General features: G+C 28.6%; 1 long non-coding RNA gene across 1 annotated transcript in view; it reads left to right on the top strand.

Moving 5' to 3' along the window:
- The window catches only part of LOC147801957 (uncharacterized), a 47,307-nt gene extending 30,898 nt beyond the window's left edge, over positions 1-16,409 (top strand). Inside the window, exon 2 of the long non-coding RNA XR_015430182.1 lies at positions 13,439-16,409. This is a non-coding gene — a long non-coding RNA (uncharacterized LOC147801957). The remainder of the gene's footprint in view (positions 1-13,438) is intronic.
- The last annotated feature ends 4,601 nt before the right edge of the window (positions 16,410-21,010 follow it).

Raw genomic sequence — 21,010 nt, 5'->3', positions numbered from 1 at the left:
TTCCTGGATCTTTCCAGTTTTTTTCCCATTTTCCCAATAAAAAAAAATTATCTCTTACATGCAAAACCCTCCAGAATATCGAAAAATACATTAAAAAAATAATATAATTTGCTGGCAGAGTTCAGTGCGTTGTGGAAAATGCTTAGCAAGTATAATGAAAAAGTCATCTTTTAACTAATCAGAAATTTTATTAAGCAAGTAAAATCATAACTTAACTTAAACATCATAAAGGAAAACAATCCTCTCCATAACATGAGGTAACGAATTCAATAACATACAGTCATGAAAATCAAACGAAACAAAAAAACTCCAAATCCAATCTTGATTTGTTATATATATACAAAATAACAGTTGCATAATGAGGGTACTTACACACTCAAAATTAATACTATGCAAATTCTGTCTTTAAACTATTTTTAAATGTTCGAACTCCCTCCTTCAGAGGTTTTTCGAACTCGTGATCTCTGACTCTTACTCGATCCTTGTTCATCGAAATTCATAGTCTGACATGCGGCCCCATCGAACATTTCAAAATAAATTCCTTTAATTTTATTTAATTCAGTCCTAGTTAAAGCCTTAGTTAAAAAATCAGCCAAATTACTTTTACTTTTAATATACTTAATTTCAAATTTTCCCTCATTAAGCAAATTTCTCACAAAATGAAATCTAATATCAATATGCTTCGTCTTTAAATTTTCAACACTATTTTTACAATAATAAATCGCAGATTGATTGTCACAATACAAAACAGGTTTTTCAATTTTTGATATTATGCTTAGCTCATTACATATGTTTATAAACCATAAAAGTTCTTTTACCGTATTGGTTAATGCTATAAATTCTGATTCCATGCTACTTAATGCAATACATTTTTGTTTGCTACATTTCCAACTAAAAGGAATACCTGCTAAGCATATTAAATAACCTGATGCAGAAAATCTATTTGTTAAATGACAACCCCAATTTGCATCTGAATAAGCTATCAAAGAAGAATTATTAAGATTTGATAAGCAAAGCTTATGTTCTTTAGTATTTATTACATAATTCATTAAATCTACAACTACAGTCCAATGTTGGTAATTATAGCAATTCGAGAATTGTGACATAACGTTAACAGCATATGAAATATCTGGTCTGCTACGATTTGCTATAAAAGATAAGCATCCTATCAATGTACGATAAGGAAATTTCTTCATTATTTTATTTTCAACAATTTCATTTACTTCATTGGGTAATTTAAAACCTACTTTAATTGGTAACGTAACATGAGTTTTAGGTAATTCATTAAATCGTTTACATAATTTTTCAATATAAGTTTTTTGATGTAAATACAAATTACCGTTTTTGTTCTCAAAGTTAACACCTAACAAATATTTTACTTTTCCTAAATTTTGAATATCAAGTTTACTCTTAATAAATTTAATAGTTTTATTTAAAATAGTTTTAGTCTTACAAAATAACACCATGTCATCAACGTATACTAATAAAATAATGTTATTCATTTTATACACACAATTACAACATTTGAATTTTTCGAAACCAATCGATTTTAATATAGTATCTAACTCAGCATTCCATTCTCTACCTGATTGTTTAAGTCCATATATCGACTTTTTAAGTAAACATACTTTATTCGTTTCACCTTCAATTTCAAAACCTGGAGGTTGTTTCATAAAAATTACCTCACTAAGATTTCCATACAAATATGCAGCTTTCACATCTAGCTGTGCATATTTCCAACATAACATTGATACAAGAATAATAAATAGTAATCTAATAACAGAAAAATTCACAACTGGTGAAAATATATCAAGAAAGTCTACACCATGCTGTTGTCTAAAACCTTGTGCTACAAGTCTAGCTTTGTATTGTTTAACATTATTGTTTTCATCTCTTTTGACTGCATAAACCCACCTATTTCCTATTACTTTAGCATTGGGAGGCTTATCAACTATTTCCCATACCTTTCTTTCTTTCATAATATTTAACTCTTTTTCCATTGCCTTATTCCACTGATTTCTTTCTGGTAGTTTTTGTGCACCGGAAAAGTTTTTCGGTATTTCTGCATTATATACCTCACCTTCAAATATATCACTTATCTGATTATCTACAAAAGAATTAGATGGCGAATCTTCCCTTTCGCTATCAGTGTCACTATGGGAAGAAGTTAAATTTTGAGTTTTGCTTAAAGCTTTAAAATTAAATTTAGAATGATCATACTCAATTTGGTTTTTATCGCAATATTCTTTAGCTTGGTTATTTGATCTTAATCTAGTTTTATGGCCTGGAGGGTAATAGTAAACATCTATTCTGTTACTTTTATTACGCGGTCTCTCTAGTCCATTCTGTTATTTTTAAAGGTTTTAATTTTAAATCTGGAGATATAGCATGAACCTTATCCATTTCATTTTCATTGTTATCAAAATTGATGTCTGAATTCAGATTTATAAATAAAAAGTTTTCATTACTAGGTTTACCAAATAGTGTTTTAACTCCGTTTTTACTTTCATCAATTTTTACGTGTATAGTTTCTATAGTTTTCCTATTTTTAGGCAAGTAAATTCTATAACCTTTAGTATTGACTGCATATCCAGTTATAATTCCTACTTTTGCATTTGGTTGTAGTTTGTTTCTCTGAACTTTAGGAATATGAGCATACGCTAAAGATCCAAATACTTTGAAATGTTTAACTGACGGTTTATAACCATAGAAAATTTCAAACGGTCTTTTACCTTCTAGTAGTTTGTGTTCACTACTATATTTTACGATAACAAAACAATGCAGTGCTTCTGCCCAAAATCTACCTCTCAAACCACTATCGGCTAACATTAGCGTATTCCCTCTCCAGCTACTCTGTTATAAGATTCGGCTACCCCATTTTGTTCTGGAGTGTATACTGAAGTTCTCTCCATACGTATACCTAATTCACTAAGAAAATCTTGAAATTTTACATTACAAAATTCCATGCCGTTATCACACCTTACAGATTTAAGTTTAACATTTAACTGTCTTTCATATTTTGCTAAATACAGTTTAAAGCAATTAAAAACTTCATGTTTATGTTTTATTGTAAAAATTTCAACATAACGAAAAAAATCATCTATTAAAGATACGAAATATTCAGCTCCGCCAACTGAATTTACTGGACTTTTACCCCAAACATCCATATGTACTTTCTCTAATACACTTTTAGTCATTATACCGTGATTTACTTTAAAACTAGTTCTAGTCGATTTAGTTATTTTACAAGTATTACAAGCATCAAATTTACCACACAAATTATCTAAACCATTCACAACATTGTTTTGACTCATATGATTTAGCATTGCAACATTCAAGTGGCAAAATCGTCTATGAACCAATTCCCTATCTAGACCTGTACTAAATGCTAATTCTTTAGTTGCTACCACTTTTTCAACATAGCCTTTAAGTATATACAATTTATCAATTCTAGGTACAGTAAGTAAATAATTATGGTTTTTACCAAATACAGTCATTTTGTTGTTACGCCATTTAACAGTAATCTCCGCTAAATCCATATTCGAACCATATTAAATTTCTACGCATATTGGGTGCAAAATATACATTTTCTAATTTTATGGGAACAAATTTATCTTTATCTTTAACATTAAAATGTATATCACCAATACCAAAAATATCAGACTTACTATTTTTATCTCCAACAAGTACTTGACTAGGATTCAAAGTCTTGAAGTTACTAAAGTAGTCTCTTTGTGTACAGAAGTGAGCTGTGCTAGCAGTTTCAATCAGGAATTCAACAAACTGCTTGTCTTTCCTTTGGCGAATTTCAGCATCTCTTATCGTAGTCAAATCACTGTAAAAAGTTTCCTTGGAATCTTGAGTTTTAGAATTCCGTTTCGTGGTTTTCTTCTTCAGAAAACATCCTTCAGCACTATGTCTTTTCTTATTGCAGTAGGAACACATAATTGTTGTATCACTGCCCAGGACGCGACCACTGCTTTTATTTCCCTGCAACTTCCTATAGGCTTGCTTTCTAATAGATGAAGTAGTATAAGCATCAGCGACTTTGTCCTCTCCTCTGTCTTTCTGCTTTTGTTGTATCCTTCCAGATTCGATTAGGAGCTCCTTTTCAACATTAGAAATCGAAAAATCTTTATCTTCTAGTCGATAAAGCATTTGAACTAAGGTGTCATAATCTGCTGGCAATCTTCTAATTAATTGGAAACATTTGAGCTTTTCTGGCATTTCAAAACCTGCATCATGAATCTGTTTCTTTTTTTCATTAACTAACTTGCAGAAAATTCCAATAGTCTCCTTCTCCGGATCAAACTTCAATTCAAAGAATTCGTCAATAAGTCCGGCTAACCGTGCTCGGGAGGTAGGTTCAAAGTTTTCTTTTAAAATAGTCCACGCTGTCTTTCCGTCCTCTGTGTCGGCTATCAGCGGTTGGAACTGCTCGTCAATTCCTTGGAATATAGTAGAATAACTTCTTGCTTTTCGCATTTCATAAGAGCGTAGGTCTCTGTCTGTTGCATCAGTTGGTAATGGCTTCTCTGTACCACCAACAAATTCCCCAGAGCCTTTATGGATAAGTAACACCTTCATGTTTACTTTCCAGCTACTGTAATTGAAACTATTTAGCTTTGGAAATCCCAATACGGAGCTGCTGTCATTTTCGGCCATCTCCAATCTATCTAAACGACCCCAGTAGCGTTATAATAAACTTGCTTCTAAAGACGACAAAAGCTTAACTAAGCTGGGCAGGTATGGCCCATAACCTTGCTGGCAGAGTTCAGTGCGTTGTGGAAAATGCTTAGCAAGCATAATGAAAAAGTCATCTTTTAACTAATCAGAAATTTTATTAAGCAAGTAAAATCATAACTTAACTTAAACATCATAAAGGAAAACAATCCTCTCCATAACATGAGGTAACGAATTCAATAACATACAGTCATAAAAATCAAACGAAACAAAAAAACTCCAAATCCAATCTTGATTTGTTATATATATACAAAATAACAGTTGCATAATGAGGGTACTTACACACTCAAAATTAATACTATGCAAATTCTGCCTTTAAACTATTTTTAAATGTTCGAACTCCCTCCTTCAGAGGTTTTTCGAACTCGTGATCTCTGACTCTTACTCGATCCTTGTTCATCGAAATTCATAGTCTGACATAATTTAAATTTTTTTTTTTAAAGTGTCCTTCCCTGGGATTCGAACCCAGGACCCCTCCCTCCAGCAGCGAACTTGCTTGTCTGGTGGCCTACCATCCAGTCCACAGTTTGAACCCGTCCCCCCTCTCTCCAATCACTAGCACATGGTTGGACCACGCTTATACGGGGTTCGTGCTACTACATAGCTTTAATTACCCTCTCCCGGTTAGTTAAACAAAAGACGTAAGGGGTCACTGCGACCTCCCTAATCTATCTATAAAAATTTACTTTAGTAGGGTGGTTCGGTTCATAGAGGCCTACTTTCGGCCCGAGTGCTTAACTGTCGTGAAAATATCGTAAAACGAGTTTAAAAAAATAATATAATTTAAGCAAACTAATTTTCCGGGTTTTTTCTAGTTTTCAAGCATTATTTAAATTTTCCCGAGCAAAAAAAAAATATTTTTTATACATAGGTATCCTTTAATACATCGAAAAACACGTTAAATAAATAATATAATGTAAAATAAACAAAAGAAAAAAAAATTAAAAATTAACCACTGCCGAGGTTCGAACCCGTCCCTACTCGCTCCAATCGAAAGTCACTAGCACATGATCTTAGCTTAAAAAAGAAAAAAATAATAGTTTTAAGAAAAACAATATTTTATTAAGGTTACTATATTTTATTTAAGTTACAATCGTTAAAAATAAATAGCAAGTAAGAACCAAAATTTATCTAAGGGAAAAGCAGAAGAACTTAAAAAACGACCCAGAACATTATAAATCGAAACAGAAGGCGCCCAACATTTGAAGTACATTTTCTCAAAAATTTTTTCCTTTCTATTATTAACAAAATTGCAACCGATAATTCTGATTTCGTGATCGCATACTGTATTTAATATATATAAAAATTATCCACAGTGACACCAAGGAAATAAGGAAATATACTAAATAATGTAATATTTTTATATATTAAAACAATTAAAGAAACAATTGAATAAGCACAAATGAACAGGTTAATTCGTGCTCATTACGTAGTTTTTAGCGTTGTCTCCCTGCCAGCTCAAGGTAATCCTTTCTATTTGGAAATTTTTTAACATTGAAAGCAATAATAAACACATTTTGTTTTTCGCAATTCCAGAACACAAAAATGTGTGATGTAACTCTGCATTAATCTAAAAAATGTTGTAAGTTACTACCTATTGAACTACATAGCGTTAAAAAAATGAATTCATTATATTTTTTAATGTTTAATTACAAAGATTTGGATGGTCAAAATTATTTACCTAGTTACTCAGACCAAGATAATTTTAAATAAAAGTAATTTTTTTTTCCAGCCTAAACCTTCAAAATGATAACGAAAATTCATATTATTTGAATCAACTTTAGCCAAGCATTTTGAATTTTGCTTGAAACAAATAGACGCTTAAGTTCTTTTCTGTCTTTCAAACTTAACAAAAAGAAATGTAATTATAATTCTGAGAGATATATGATAAAAGTTTTACCACCTACACTCTGATTGATATCAGAACTATTTAATGGACCTAAAAGAGGCCAAGAGATAAAAAAGAAATCCATCCAATAAAAACCAAGAAAAACAAATTGCTTCTTTTTTCCCCAGAGAAATCAAGGCAAGCAACAGTCCATCACATCTTTTTGTCTCTTTTTTTAATACCATCACTTGGCTCGGAATTACGATACCAAATTCTAATAATTCACGCTCATTATCAGAACTTAGATAAGAATTCTAAGATCATCTTGCTTCTACGAGCGCAGTTAATTGCTGATGGACTAGCGGCGCGTGGACATCATACAGGAAAGCAAGCATCAATAATTATTGGTAGTCTTCTCTCAATAGAAATAACAAAACGGCGTTATAAAAACGGTAAAGGAATTAATTGGTTGACTTGTCCCATTTAAAGGTCGACGGCTACTTCCAATTATTACCAACCCACCACTTCCTTTAATCATTTCTAACTCTCAGGTCGATGATTGCTTCTGTTGTCAATTATTATTAACTCCACCCCAACAATTAAGAGAAAATAGATGACATGTAACAAGAATCGAACATAAAACCTCCCACCGAAAAATCTATTGTTTAAGCTCTTTTTGTCGTTTATTTAACCCTCTTCAGGAGAAATAATCGTTTTACATTTTAGCAAATAACCAATGTTAAATTGAATTAAACATGGAGTTTTGCTCATATACTGTCATGAAAATTTTTTTAATTTTAAATATTAATTATTATTGTTTTAATTTGACGTTACTGTTGTGTTAGTTTGACTAAAATTGCCTAAAATCTTTAATGTTCTGAATAGGACTAAAATCTCTGAATTTATATAATATAAATTCAATTTTATTAATTATTTTGTCATAGAGGTTTTAATTCTCTACTTTTATGTTCTAATTTCAAGTTCAACTAAACTTTTTATTTCTTCTCTCTTTTCCGGTAGTTGAAATGTTTTGGGGAGAAAGAGAGGTGAAAACACTGAGAAAAAAAATTACTAACGGTTTATGCTGGTTTTCAAAATTATAGTTTTTACTGTAATGCATTTAGTTAAAGATACAAAACTGAAAAGTAAATTTAACTAAATAAATGATTTTTATGCCATGCTCTAAGGTATCAAGATAACGTAATAAAATAATCAAATTTTACCTCATTTATCAAATTTTATCATATATTATAAAACTATATCTTATTGAAAATTGTATCAAAACCAGAAACACCCTGAAACCGGAAATATAACCATATTCTGGTAGTTTTGACCATACTTTTTTTCTCAGTTCAAAATCTTACAAGATTTAAAACAACTTATAATCAACTTTAAGGTAACTGACAATTAAAGGTACGAAACTGTAGTTGTAAAATTACGCTGTGAAATTAAAAAACTGTTGCGACTTCAAGTTTAGAGATATTAAAAAAAAATAATAATAAATTTTATTTAGAGAAAATTAATTGTGGTATTTAATTGAAACTTATATAACTACTTTCTACATGCTTCCACAAATTTTTGTTCGCAGATTATTATCGTTATGAATTCAGGCGTTCCAAAGTTTTTAACAGTGCATGAATAAAAATAAGATGTCCAAAAAATTTGACATTATAAGATTAGGGGGAATTCACGTAGCGAATTTAAAAATTGTTATGTTGTGATTAAATTGAGATTAAGTATGCGGTTAAGAATACATTGCATATCATTATCCATTATTTTTCATATGTCATTATACATTGGTTAATTAATAGATCAAAATTAATTATTTTCTCTTTAATAAAGTTCGGAAGATATAAATTGCTTTACAAAAAAATCTAGTAACAACAATTATTTCAGGTCACTTTTCCCCGCGCCTTTTACAAAGAACTCAATAAAGCATGCAAAGAAATTATTACTTCAAATATCTATTTACTTCAAGAATTTTCCTAAAATATTGTATAATGTGTTCCAAAATAACTTAATGTAAAATTATAATAACAAATTAAAATTTTTAGACAATTTATTTCACTCACTATTCAGCCACGTAAAAGACAATTTTACGTCTATTTTACAAACATTCGAATTTCATCTATTTTTATAAATAAATGAAAGCTTCACCTTCTAATTTAAGGAATTTGTTTTCTTTGCTCTGCGTCAAAAGTCCAAAAAATTTAATTTTTCTTTTCTTGCATTGCTGAAATTAAAAAGGAAACTTTCACAGAATGCTGTCCAAGTTCAGTGACTTTTAGATTGAAGATATCACTTATTACTATGCTCTTATCTATAAAGGAAAAAATGATTTAAGGAAAGTAAAAATAAATACAGTTTAAAAAGATTAAAATTAAAAACATTAAAACTGAATTATAATTGACTTCTAAAACTTTCGTAAAATTAAAATAATACAGTTTAAACAACTGCCGTAGTATCATGCAGAATTGTTTCCTTTTTACCTATTAATGAAAATGTGAAGTTAAAAAAAATTAAATGTAAAAACATTTTTAAAGGGTTAAGCTGCTTATTTAAATCAACTATAGCCGACTTTCCCTTACATATAAATTATTCAACTGAATATTAAACTCACTTTTTGTTTCAAAATTGAATAAAAAATTTATCTAAAAAATTAATTTTCATAATAACTAATGATCTAAATTGAAAAATATTAGACTCTTAAAACTTTTCAGTAAGAAAAATTTATAATTGAAACGACTGCCCCGGCTTTGTATAGAAGCCTTTGATTTTTGTTGCTTTTTCTTAGAAATCAACAAAAGATATTTTTAGACAAATACTAGTTTTGAAATTAATGAATTGTAACACATAAATGAAGGTCAGTACAACCTTTTTTTATGTTATTCCCATGAGTTTCAAAATGCTTCCTCAGAATTCCACGTTTCACCCGCATTCATAACCAACAAAATACATATTTTTTTGACCGAAAATTCTCACCAATTAACGTCCATCTATTCTTTTGTTTCAGAAGGTTTGGCTTGAAATATGCTTTAGAAACTTACTACTATTTTGTCGTTGTTTTCTGAGTTAAAATTATCAAAAATATGTCGTTTAGAATTCAATGAAGTTATAGCCATACTACGTCTTTATTTTTAGGTCTCTTTATTTTTAAAGCACTTTTAGGTCAATTATGTAAACTGAAAAATAAATAAATAAACTAAATTATTATTTATTGCACGGAGAAGGAAAATTCTGGTAAAATTACCGCATTGTGTGATAATGACATTTCTGGTTAAAGAAATGCGGTATTTTGGTAATTTTTCCGCTAATATGGTACCGGTTTACTAAAATTCTGGTTTTCAAAATTATAGTTTTTATTACCACACATTTACTTAAAAGTGCAAAGCAGAAAGCAAATTTAACCGAATTTTTATGCTATACTCCTAGTTATTATTATAAAAAAACCGAATTTCACCGCAGTTGCCAAATTTTACAACTTATTATAAAACCATATTTTATTGTTAATTTTACCATAATCATGTTACCAAAGCACTTCGGTAAAAATTATCAAGCTTTTTGTGTTTCCATAGAGTCAGGAACAAGGTTAATTTTACCATATTCTAGTAGTTTTGGCACTACATTTTTTCTCACTGTACTAATAATCATTTAGTAGAATTTCAAAGTCAGAAATAATAAAAAATACAGTACTAGGATATTATGGCCGCACTTGTAGTTTTTTATAATTAATTTATAAAATTGAATCTTTTAGGATGATTTAATTTCAGTATAACTGATTAATGAAAATGACGCATGTTGAATGAAAAAAATCACCCTTAAACGGCACATTTTTTGCTTTTTTTTTGTTTTTACAGAAATAATTTTGTACATTTTTAAGTACAGGATAATAATTCATTCTGAAGAATGAGTTTTAAATAAGAATTTTGAGTGCAAACTAAAGTTTTCCAATAGAGATCATTTTTTAATTGCTCAAAGACATCGAAATCTTAGATCATCCATGCTAGAGTGTTATACACTGTACGAAATTGCGGATCAAATTACGATATAAAATACTGGCACTTTGAATAAATCACCCATAAAATCCCTTTTACCGTAAAATTGTATCGTGATTTTACACTAATATTTTTTCATGAGATTCAGTGATTTTACGGTAATTATTACTGCAAAAACTACGGTATATCAGAATTTTTACTCCGTAACATGTTCCGGTAAAAATGGATTTTACGGTAAAAAGTACCGGCATCCTGAGTGCCGCTACTTTTTACCGTAGTTTGATTTTGAACCGTACCATAGTCTGATTTCGTACAATAGTTTGATTCCGTTGTTAATTTTTTTACTGTGCATAGATCTTTAGAGAGAAGTTTGATATTATGTACCGTAACGAGTTTAATCGCAAAACATTTTTATTAGCTGGTTCAAGTATGGTACAAAACATATAATGTAATTAATAAGTAGAATATAGCTTTTAGCTGGTTATAAATGGAATATAGCTTTTTACAGTAATTTTTTACAGTGTCTTAAGTGTAAAGTTTCATTAAGTTTTTTAATAAAATCTTGCAAATCTATTCAAGAAACTTGAAACACTTTACGGGAAAAAAATATTTGCCTTAAGTCAGAATTAGAGTAATATGATTTGATTCCTAATTTAAAATGTTTGCCTTTTTTGCAATTAAAATAAATAAAATTACTGTTTGTTATGGAGCTTAAATAATTTAAATTAGTCTATTAAGTAATTTAAATAGTCTATTGTTACTTATAAAAACCAAGTGAAGTCAAAGTGGCTCCATATACATAAACCGTCTCTAATATTCTGTCCTACATGAAATACCCGAAGGAAATGTTCTTTTTAGTATTACATTATTTTCAAAGCTGTATCAAAAGCAACCACTTTGAAAAACTAATTTTGTTTTTTACAAGTCATGAATTGATTATCAAGTTAAAATCTGTATATATTTAAAATATATAAGTAAATACAAAACTTGACTGCGTAGCATTAACGAACTTTTATTCTGTGGTTAGATTACAAATAGTAATAATTTGTCATTCATTATTATTCGCTTTAATAACCACTAAAATAAGTAGTTATATTACAAAATAGAAGAAATTTATAATTTAATTACGCATGTTTGTTTTCTTAAAATCCATCATTTTACAAAATCGATCAAACAATTCGTAAAAATTAACAATTTTAAACTAGACTATATTTTATAAAATCAATTTATTATTTATTATCATTTAGTTTAAGAAACAAAAATATAAATAGTTAAGTTAAATTATAAGATAAAAAATAAATAGTAACTCATGATTTAACATGAGTTATTTTTACTTATTTAAAAATCCAACAGTAAAAAAATTATCAAACAACTTGTAAAAACGATAATAATTTTAAAGTATACAACTTTTTTAATTTTAACTAATAATGCTTTCATTTTTGAATCAATTATTTTAAACAAAGAAATTGTGAACAAAACTCCTTTCTGTCTAAAAAAAATCAAAATGAAATTAGCTTGGCTTACTGGTGAGTCAGCATTACATATAACAGAATTACCTAACTTTCTAGTGATTAAAAAAAGTTTCCGTTTTTCTAATTGTCAGTCTCATCTGCGGGTAGTGACGATTCCCTGTAACAAGGTGAAAAGGGATATACTTTTAGTATTTGAGGCGTTGAACTTCCTACTCCTGCTGAGTTCAGATATTCAATTAAAGTTATTTACTAGCGCGTGCCATTGTCTCGGGGTGCCCTCTACAAACTAAGAAATTGAAAAGTAGAAGTAAAAAAAAAAAAAACGCATTCGAGCATAACTGGTTCTCCAACCTGTGCAAAATAACGTAAATAAATAATAACGATGTAAAAGATCTGACACACAACGGATGCGCTTTAATAACGGCAGTTCTTTATGAATTCACACTGAGACAAAAAGTATGGTCAAAACTACCAGAGTATGGTTAAAATTTACCATGTTTTTGGCTCTATGGAAGCACCAAAAGTCTCTGTAATTTTTAGCGAAAATCTTTGTTAATGATTTTGGTAAAATTAATCATTAAATATGGTTTAATATTATGTGATAAAATTTGGTTATTTTATCATGATAACTTAGAGTATGGCATAAAAACCATTTATTCGGTTAAATATTCTTTTCAGTTTTGTACTTTTACTAAAGGTGTGGTACTACGAACTATTATTTTAAAAACAGAAATTTCGGTAAACCGTTACCATTTTAACGGAAAAATTACCATCAAGATAGTTTAAATGTCGTTTATTTTGTCCCCGATTCTACTAAACAAAAACAATTGAAACTTTAGATTTCATTCTAGAAATATACGTACATAAATATGGTATAAAAATTTATACCTTATTAAATTTTGTCATCCACAATTAAATAATAAAAATTAATAATTAAATATTAAAAATTACTGTTTTTTGCATGAAATAATCTTTACGTAAATGAGTTTTATGTGTGGGTGCAATCTAATGAGAGATTATTAAATTAGTCTTTAAAGTGAGACTAAAAACACTAAAAGTGAAAATAACTTTAAGGGGACCAAACTTGCATCAGCTCTCCTAACTAAACTATTAGAGCCACAATATCTATATTGCTGTATATTTCAAATTTTAAGTTTTCACAAATATGCAAACAAAAAAAAAGTTATATGCCAATTCAGAGAAAATACGTTTTTGTGTCCGATTTCGAGAAAATCCGATTATTTAAAACAAAGTTTATTCGCTGATTTTTTTTTTTTTTTTTTTTTTTTTTGCGCACTGGACACATTTATATTGTAAAACAAACAAAAAATCATGAATTTATTAACTTTATTTTGTGATTTGATTGCTATTTTTTATTTTCCCCCTATTTTTAATTTCAGGTGGTCGCATTTAATTTCCTTTTAAAGAAGAGGTCCTCCTTTAGCAAGAGAAACGAGACTGCTAAGATTGAGGTGAAACATCTTATTTTTTAGGGCTAAAAAGAGAATAGAAGGGCTCTCCTATATAAAGATTCGTGCCACTCCGAGCTTCTTATTTCAGTCGGCGGCGAAAGTATCAACTTCTCACTTTAAATATAAATTAATTCGCATCTAATTAGCGACTTTTTTAAACTTATTTCAATGCATTGATTGTTTTTTATATTTTTCTATTTAATTTGAGGTGTATTTCTTCACATCTGTTTGCAAAAATTTAACAGTAGTATTCAAATATCAGCTTGCGCGATAGCGACCTGTAACACTTATTATAAGGCACAAAATGGGAAAAGGCAATTTTCCATGTTTTATTTCCGAAAATATAAAAGTGTCATCAAATAAAGTTTAAAATATACTGAAAGAATTTATCCTGTTTGCTGTGAATAAAAGCATGTTTTTTTAGACGTTTTAGGATAACTTTAAACAGAAAAGAAGAAAAAAAATTTTGAACTTCAAAGAAAAAAAAATCCTGGCCAAAGAAAATAAAATCCTGAATTTCAAAAATAAAAATTATTAATGTTTATAAATTATTCCATTTAAGATACTTTTAATGACATTATTCAAAATATTTTTACTTTTTAATTATAACGCCTTAATTTTAAATATGTTTGAGCAAGTGATTTATTTCCATTATTATATACTCAAAAATTACTTTTTTAGTAATTAGCATTTAATATTTTTACTTCCTAGTGATAATATATACGAATAAAGTGTTATTACAATTTAAGAAAGTTATTACATAATAAGAAAATATATTAAAATAAGGCATAAAAATTAATAAAATATGATGATACTTTTATAGTTACATATTATTCTAGAACAATATGTTACTATAAAATTGTTCTTACATGCTTTTATTTATTTAACAGTAAAAGATAAAAATTAAAGTTAGAAAATTATAAGAAAACGATGTCAACCATTAAAATATTTTTCCAACTTTAAATTTTATTTTATTATACTTATAAGGAATACGAAGAAAATTTATGAATACTATATTTTTGAACAGAAATAATTTGTTAGCGGAGCAAAATTTAACAGCTAGTATCAGAAAAGTGTGGAACGTTCAAGTCATTTCTTACTGACACCAGTAAATTTTTCATTTCCTCTAGTTCTGATTTTTGAGATCTGTGTGCGGCGTGACGTCATGATGTGGGGAATCATAGCTGCAGCTTTGAGTATGGAATAAACCAGCACTTCTATATCTTCTCTTTAGCCCAGACTGTTTTTTTTCAAAAAGTAGCTAATAAGTGACATTTTTCAGGAAAAGAAAAACTTGTTTTAGAAAAATGCGACTACTTAAAATTATATATTGTTGCCAAACTATCCAGTAGCATCAAATCTTAATAAATTCAAATAAAAATATCAAAACCCAAAAATCCATGTGAAAATGGCCAAAAAACAATAAATAAAAGCTCAGGAAACCTATATGAATTTGGAATGCAGCAGCCGCGAGCTGCATCAAAAAGTAATAATTTTTCTAATCACCTGGTGTTATTCGTGAAGTTATCAACAGTCAGTTATCAACATTGACTTAGTAAATTGTATTGATTTTGTGATTGGATTTTATAAAAAGTACTCATCTAATAGTTAAAATTTTTTAATTTGCCTTCGTTTAAATTCATTATAGATATACCAGCTAATCTTTTTTTCTCTAAATTTGTTTTAAATTATATATTTAGCTAATTGTTTGTCTGCAAGCTCAAATAAGTCGTTGCACCAATATTTAGAAGCTTTTAATATATGAAAAGCAAATGTTTGAACTTTTGTAACTGTACGATCTATGATGGATAATTCTCCACTAATATCCTTCATGTTGTTCAATGACATACTTTAATTAAAATATTGATTTGTAAATATTTTTTTTCAACTTCATTAGATTAGATTGTTTAATTTTTCCTTTTTGTGCCAAGGTACTGTTTTTGTCTTTCGTATTTTTCAGGATTGTCTGTATTCTTGATTTGTGGCTGATGTGTAAGTTTTGAGATGCTATGACCACACAGGATGAAGGGTTTCGAGAAATAATCAAATGACTTGAAGATTCCTCTTCAAGTGAATGGATGGAAAAATGTTACCATCACAAAGAACGTGTCAATAACTTTTTTGTTAAGCTAGTGGGTGAGACGATGAACTTTATTTTTCTTTGTTTTTCGAGGCTGTTTTTAAAGCGCAAATGAAAGTCGCACTGAATGTTAAGTCTCCAGATTATGTGTTGTCGACGAAGTTTTGTGAACTTTCTGGTGAATGAGACTAAATAATAGGACACTTGCCTCCCAATGAGATGACTAAATTTCAAATCCCATCCATGGCTGATAACAGTTCTGCCAGCTTGCACAGACCAAAGTGCTGACGTAAAATATCCTCAGTGGTAGACGGATCACGACTTAGAATCCAATACCGTCAAGCTAACCGTGGGCGGTTTTCCTGGTTTTCCTCTCATGTAACGCAAATGCGGGTTAGTTTAAGCAAAGTCCTCCAGGAAGGCTAGAACTTATAAAAATTTGAAACTATTAGATCGCGTTATTTCCCATGTGTAACAATAAAGTTGTAAAATAATTCTTTAAGATTTTGAGAAGTTTAGAGATATTAGTGAAACTCAGAAATGGCTTTGTTCTTTTACGCTGGTTCAACCTTTTTACGGTCTTATGATAGGGAAAATTTGTTGCAAAATGTGTTTTTATAGTTAGCTATTTCAAGTTTTTCCATTTAAATTTTCAAGTGGTTATAAATATTTTGTATACTGTATTTGGATATATTTATTGTATTAAATTGTTCGGTATACTATAGTAAAAGTGGCAATTTTGTAAGATTGTTGTGGCATGAAGCTTCAACTTCATTTGCTTTGTAAATTAGATAGAAATAAATATGTTATGTATGTTAATTTTTGTTTTTGGATTTTTTGGTAGACTAGCAATTTGCTTCGATTGATTAAAGGTGGTTACAGTAAAATTTTCAATTAAGGGAACATTATTAAATTTCGATAAAATATATTTTTTAAATTAATTTCATTTCTGCTTCAGCTGTGCGAAAAATGAAGTAACCGTGTCTTTTGTTTCAATGATCGGATTTTCAGAGTTTTGATCGTAATGGTTCAAAATAGTGACCTTTAATTATGCTTATTATTGATAGATGAGTATTTGTCACTTAACATAATTCAGGTCGCAAGTTTAAATCATTATGATCTTTACCTAGTTAGTGAAAATCTGATCATAAAAGCAACTTATTCAGGGTGAAATCTTTATTCTGCACTCTACTTACTTTTTTCCTAAGTAAATTGTCAGCTCCGATCAATGTTCTTAGTGTCTTAATTGGTTTTCATGATTTAAAACATTTGGAAAAAAACTTCAACTAATTAACGATATAACAAATAAATTTGCTTCTGAGTTAGCATTGAGAAGAGGTGTTCATATGCATCTAAATTTTATTCTCATTAATGCTTAATTAAATATAATGCTATCAAACTTATTTTGCTTACCCAAATATTAAATATTTTTCTCTTCGATTTGCTAGAGATGAAAAATTTATTTAAATTAATAAAATAGGCAACGAGAGTGCATATTTTAAAGGAGAGCACTAAGGAAAGTCCTTTAAAAAGTGTAATCGAAAATGGAAATGTTTTTAAACATGTCTGACAAGTGTACTGAAAAAGAAACGTACGTTAATTTTTGTCACCAAAACGAAGAAAGTGAAATTTTAAATGTTGATAGAAGTATATTGGGAAATTTTGATTTTGTGGTTTTTGTTATACGTGAAAATTTTTATAAAATTATTATCCATTTTTAGTCTACTGATCAAACTTGATGTTTTAAATACATATACATTTTTATTAATTTTTTCTTCTTCAACATTTCAGTTTTGAGTCTCCTGGCTTGTTCAGGCCAAAAATAATAATTTTTATTGGCGATATGTTCTGCGAATAGTGGTCAAAGAGCTTTTGAAAATTGTATTTTCATCCTGTACAGAAGACCAGTTGAAAATTTGAGCACTTAAACTAGTCAAAAATGGGTCAAATTTTAATCGTAAGATTTTTTCTTTTCTTTTTTGTAGGGTAATAGTTATTTATTCTTACGTTTAAATTCCAGGTTTGATTTTTTGTTCATTTTTCTTTTCAACTAAATGTGTCTAATTTAAATCCTGCAAATAAAAAGAAATTAATTCATTATTTATTTACTATTATTCTTATTAAATTATACTATTACTATTTAATTAGAATAATAGTGTATAATGTAATAATAGTTTAGTTTAATATTAGAATTTAATAATTAATACTATTAAATTCACTATCCATAGAAAAAAAATATTTTGTGAAGAGCAAACACCAACACGCTTGCAATGTGACGCCTGTGTTTCTAAACATTTTTGGCCCGGTGAGTAGAACTTAAAATATTGTAGAAGTCTACAACAGCCTCGATAAATACCTAAACATCATGTTTGCGTACCTGTAGTTATTAAACTCTAATAGTGGTAACGAAACTAAGACTAAGTTCGAATAAGCATATTCCTTCATCCTGTCCTAATGTTAAACATGCTGAATAAAAATTTAAAAATTGCAATTAAAGTAAACATTAAGAAAGTACTTTTCCACCATAAGAACCTCTTTTTTTTAAAAAACAAATTTAACAATTTTGTGTTTTGTCTTGTAACTACTTATAAAAATGCAACACATTTTTTCCTTCCTGACAAAGCAGATAATTTTTGATTGATAAAATATCAGAAATATTCCGTACTCTAACCTCATGTAAACACTTTCTTATGTTTCGAAACTATCTTTTTTTTTTTTTTTAAAAGAAATTCACTTGCAAGATACCATGTGAATCAGTTTACTTATGCACATATAATTATTTAAGGTCAATGATAATTTTCATTTCTGTGAGAATTAAATTGAAGTCTATGTTTTTGCTAAAAAGTATATAAAAATGCTAAATTTTTACAGCAATAAATTTAGTCCCCCCCCCCTGAAATACTGTCTAAATTTTCATTTTTAATTCTAAGAATATTTTATTAATTTGATTTGATATTAAAAATAACTTGATTGCTGACTTCACACTATACCAACTGTTGACCACCGTCCGGATATCATGCTTGGTAATGTTCTGAAGACAGTCCTTACCTATCCTGAAAACAACTGTCGAGCTATTACAATTTAGATACAGAAAAATAGATTCTGATTCTCGGTTGAACGCTTCTCAACTACCTATCATTTCATTTAAAAAGCGAACTTCGTTTGGAACAACCATTCGCATACTTTATAATCTAGCGAATCCAAAATTCGAATGCACTCATTCGTAAGATGTAAGAGAATACCATTTTTAAGATATTTTACAAATATTTGGGTGATTCAAAAAACTTTTTGATATTTGCGCGTTCTTTTGTTATTTATTCATTCACAGTTAGCATTCGAAATTTGTTGTATTCCTGGTAGGGCTTCTTGAGAACAACTCGCATTAAAATATTGTAATTTCATAGAAGTTAAATGGAACAGTTTTTTTATTACATTGGCTACAGATATATCTTAAAAAACAGTTTTCGATTGTGCCATTAAAGGTTGGCACTGAGAGTGTGGGTCAGATAATACATTTAAACTAGAATTTGACACACTTTGAACTACGGGTAGAGTGTTATTTGAAAAACTATCTGGTTTAGAATTAATCATCAATAATAATTTGTCTGTAATATCATCAATATTTTCTTTCTCCTCTTTTTAAATTCTCCACTTCTTCGGGCTTACATGCATCAAATATGGACCAAAGACTTTTTTTTAACACTAAATTTAAAACTACATATTAAGAGTAAATTTTAATTATTTTTAAAATTACAATCTATTTTTATTTAAAAACTAATTATTTATTATTCTATTATTTGCAATACAAGGTATGAATAATCTTCATTTCACCAAGAATATTAAAATCAGAACTTATTAGAATTATGAATTTTTTTAGGAAAGAAAAATCTAAAATATCTCTATCCAATGAGAATAGGTTTTTAATAGTTTAAATTTTATAGTTGTTCTTAACTTATTTTTACATGGTACCACGAAATGAATATTTTATGGACACGTGACATTAGTTTTTGTTAAATAAGAACGATCTTTTAAAAAGAATGCTCTGGTTCTTAAAGACGGGGATAAAATGAGAGACAACTTTTAGATTGTTTATTTACAAATAAAAACTATAGATATTATTGTCTGGAGAAAAAAAAGAACTCATCCAGAATGACATTATGTTTTTGTGGAAGGAAAATTGTGAAGAACATTACTCAGATGTTTTAATGATCTGATTAAATACTAAACGATACATGTGTGTCATTAGAAATAGAATCATGAAAGTACATTTACAAACTTAATTTTATAATAAAATCTCTCGTAGAGTATTTGAAAGTTGGTTGATTTTACTAACAATAATAATTACTTTTGAAGTCAAATTCTTCTCTACAACACTTGATTGAAAAGTTTTTATTGTTTGTGCAGAATTAGCTTCAAATAATATTGTTTTACTTTTTACAGGCATTAAATTGCATCGTTTAAATATAGGGGAGAGTCGGGTTACCCCGCCCACTTAAGGAGTATTGCTTTTATTTCTGTATAATATTGAGTAATAATCAATATTTTTGTATGTTTCTATTGTTTTATCATCTATTTAAATAATGCAAAAAGAATAAACCAAAAAAAGAATAGTTTAACTTAAAAAAATAGAAATTTAAAAAAACATGTTTTTCAGCTCTTTTCAAAATGTGTCCCGCCCATGCACAAAAATTATGTTTTTTGACTGTTTTTTTCAGGTGCAAATGAAAATGACCAATGTATTGACAATAGATAAACCTCATTTATCATTTTTATCACAAAATTATTTTATTTATTACATATTTATATACTTTTAGTGAATTCTATCATTTCATAACAACAATATTTGTTGTTAAAAATGCATATGACATTCAAATTTGAAGCAATAAAATAATAATCTTTGCAACCGTACATTTATCGACGAAATAAAATTGGTCGTTGATACCCGACATTCATGTGAGCTGGCTACCCGAAATCCAATTTTTTGGTAAATTTGTAATTACTCGAACAATTTTTCACATATAAACTTCTTTCCTTGTGCAAATTAAACTTAAGACTACATACTTTAATGCTGTATGTATAGAAATTTTTTATTTTTATTTTTAGTATTAAAATGAAGTTTAATCGAAACATTCAACCAATTTTTCTTAATTTCATGACTACTGTATTCAACATATTTTCAAAACTATTGTTTACCATGTTACCAGCAGCATAAATACTTGAAACTTTGAAAATAATCTTCCTTTAATATAACAATTAATGTCCGATGGCCCATTGACTTGAAAAAAATATTCTATACATATGAAATTGACAGTGGGCGGGGGTACCCGACACTCCCCTATATGTTACTAGCAAAGTATGAAACGCCGGTATTGTATAGAATGTCGGATATTTTTAGGCAAAGTGTGAAATGAGAAAAGTAT

This window comes from Parasteatoda tepidariorum, chromosome 11, assembly GCF_982258835.1.
Source record: "Parasteatoda tepidariorum strain Cologne lab strain chromosome 11, Ptep-v5.0, whole genome shotgun sequence".
Classification (NCBI taxonomy): Eukaryota; Metazoa; Arthropoda; class Arachnida; order Araneae; family Theridiidae; genus Parasteatoda; species Parasteatoda tepidariorum.
This window is presented reverse-complemented; position numbering and strand designations above follow the sequence as displayed.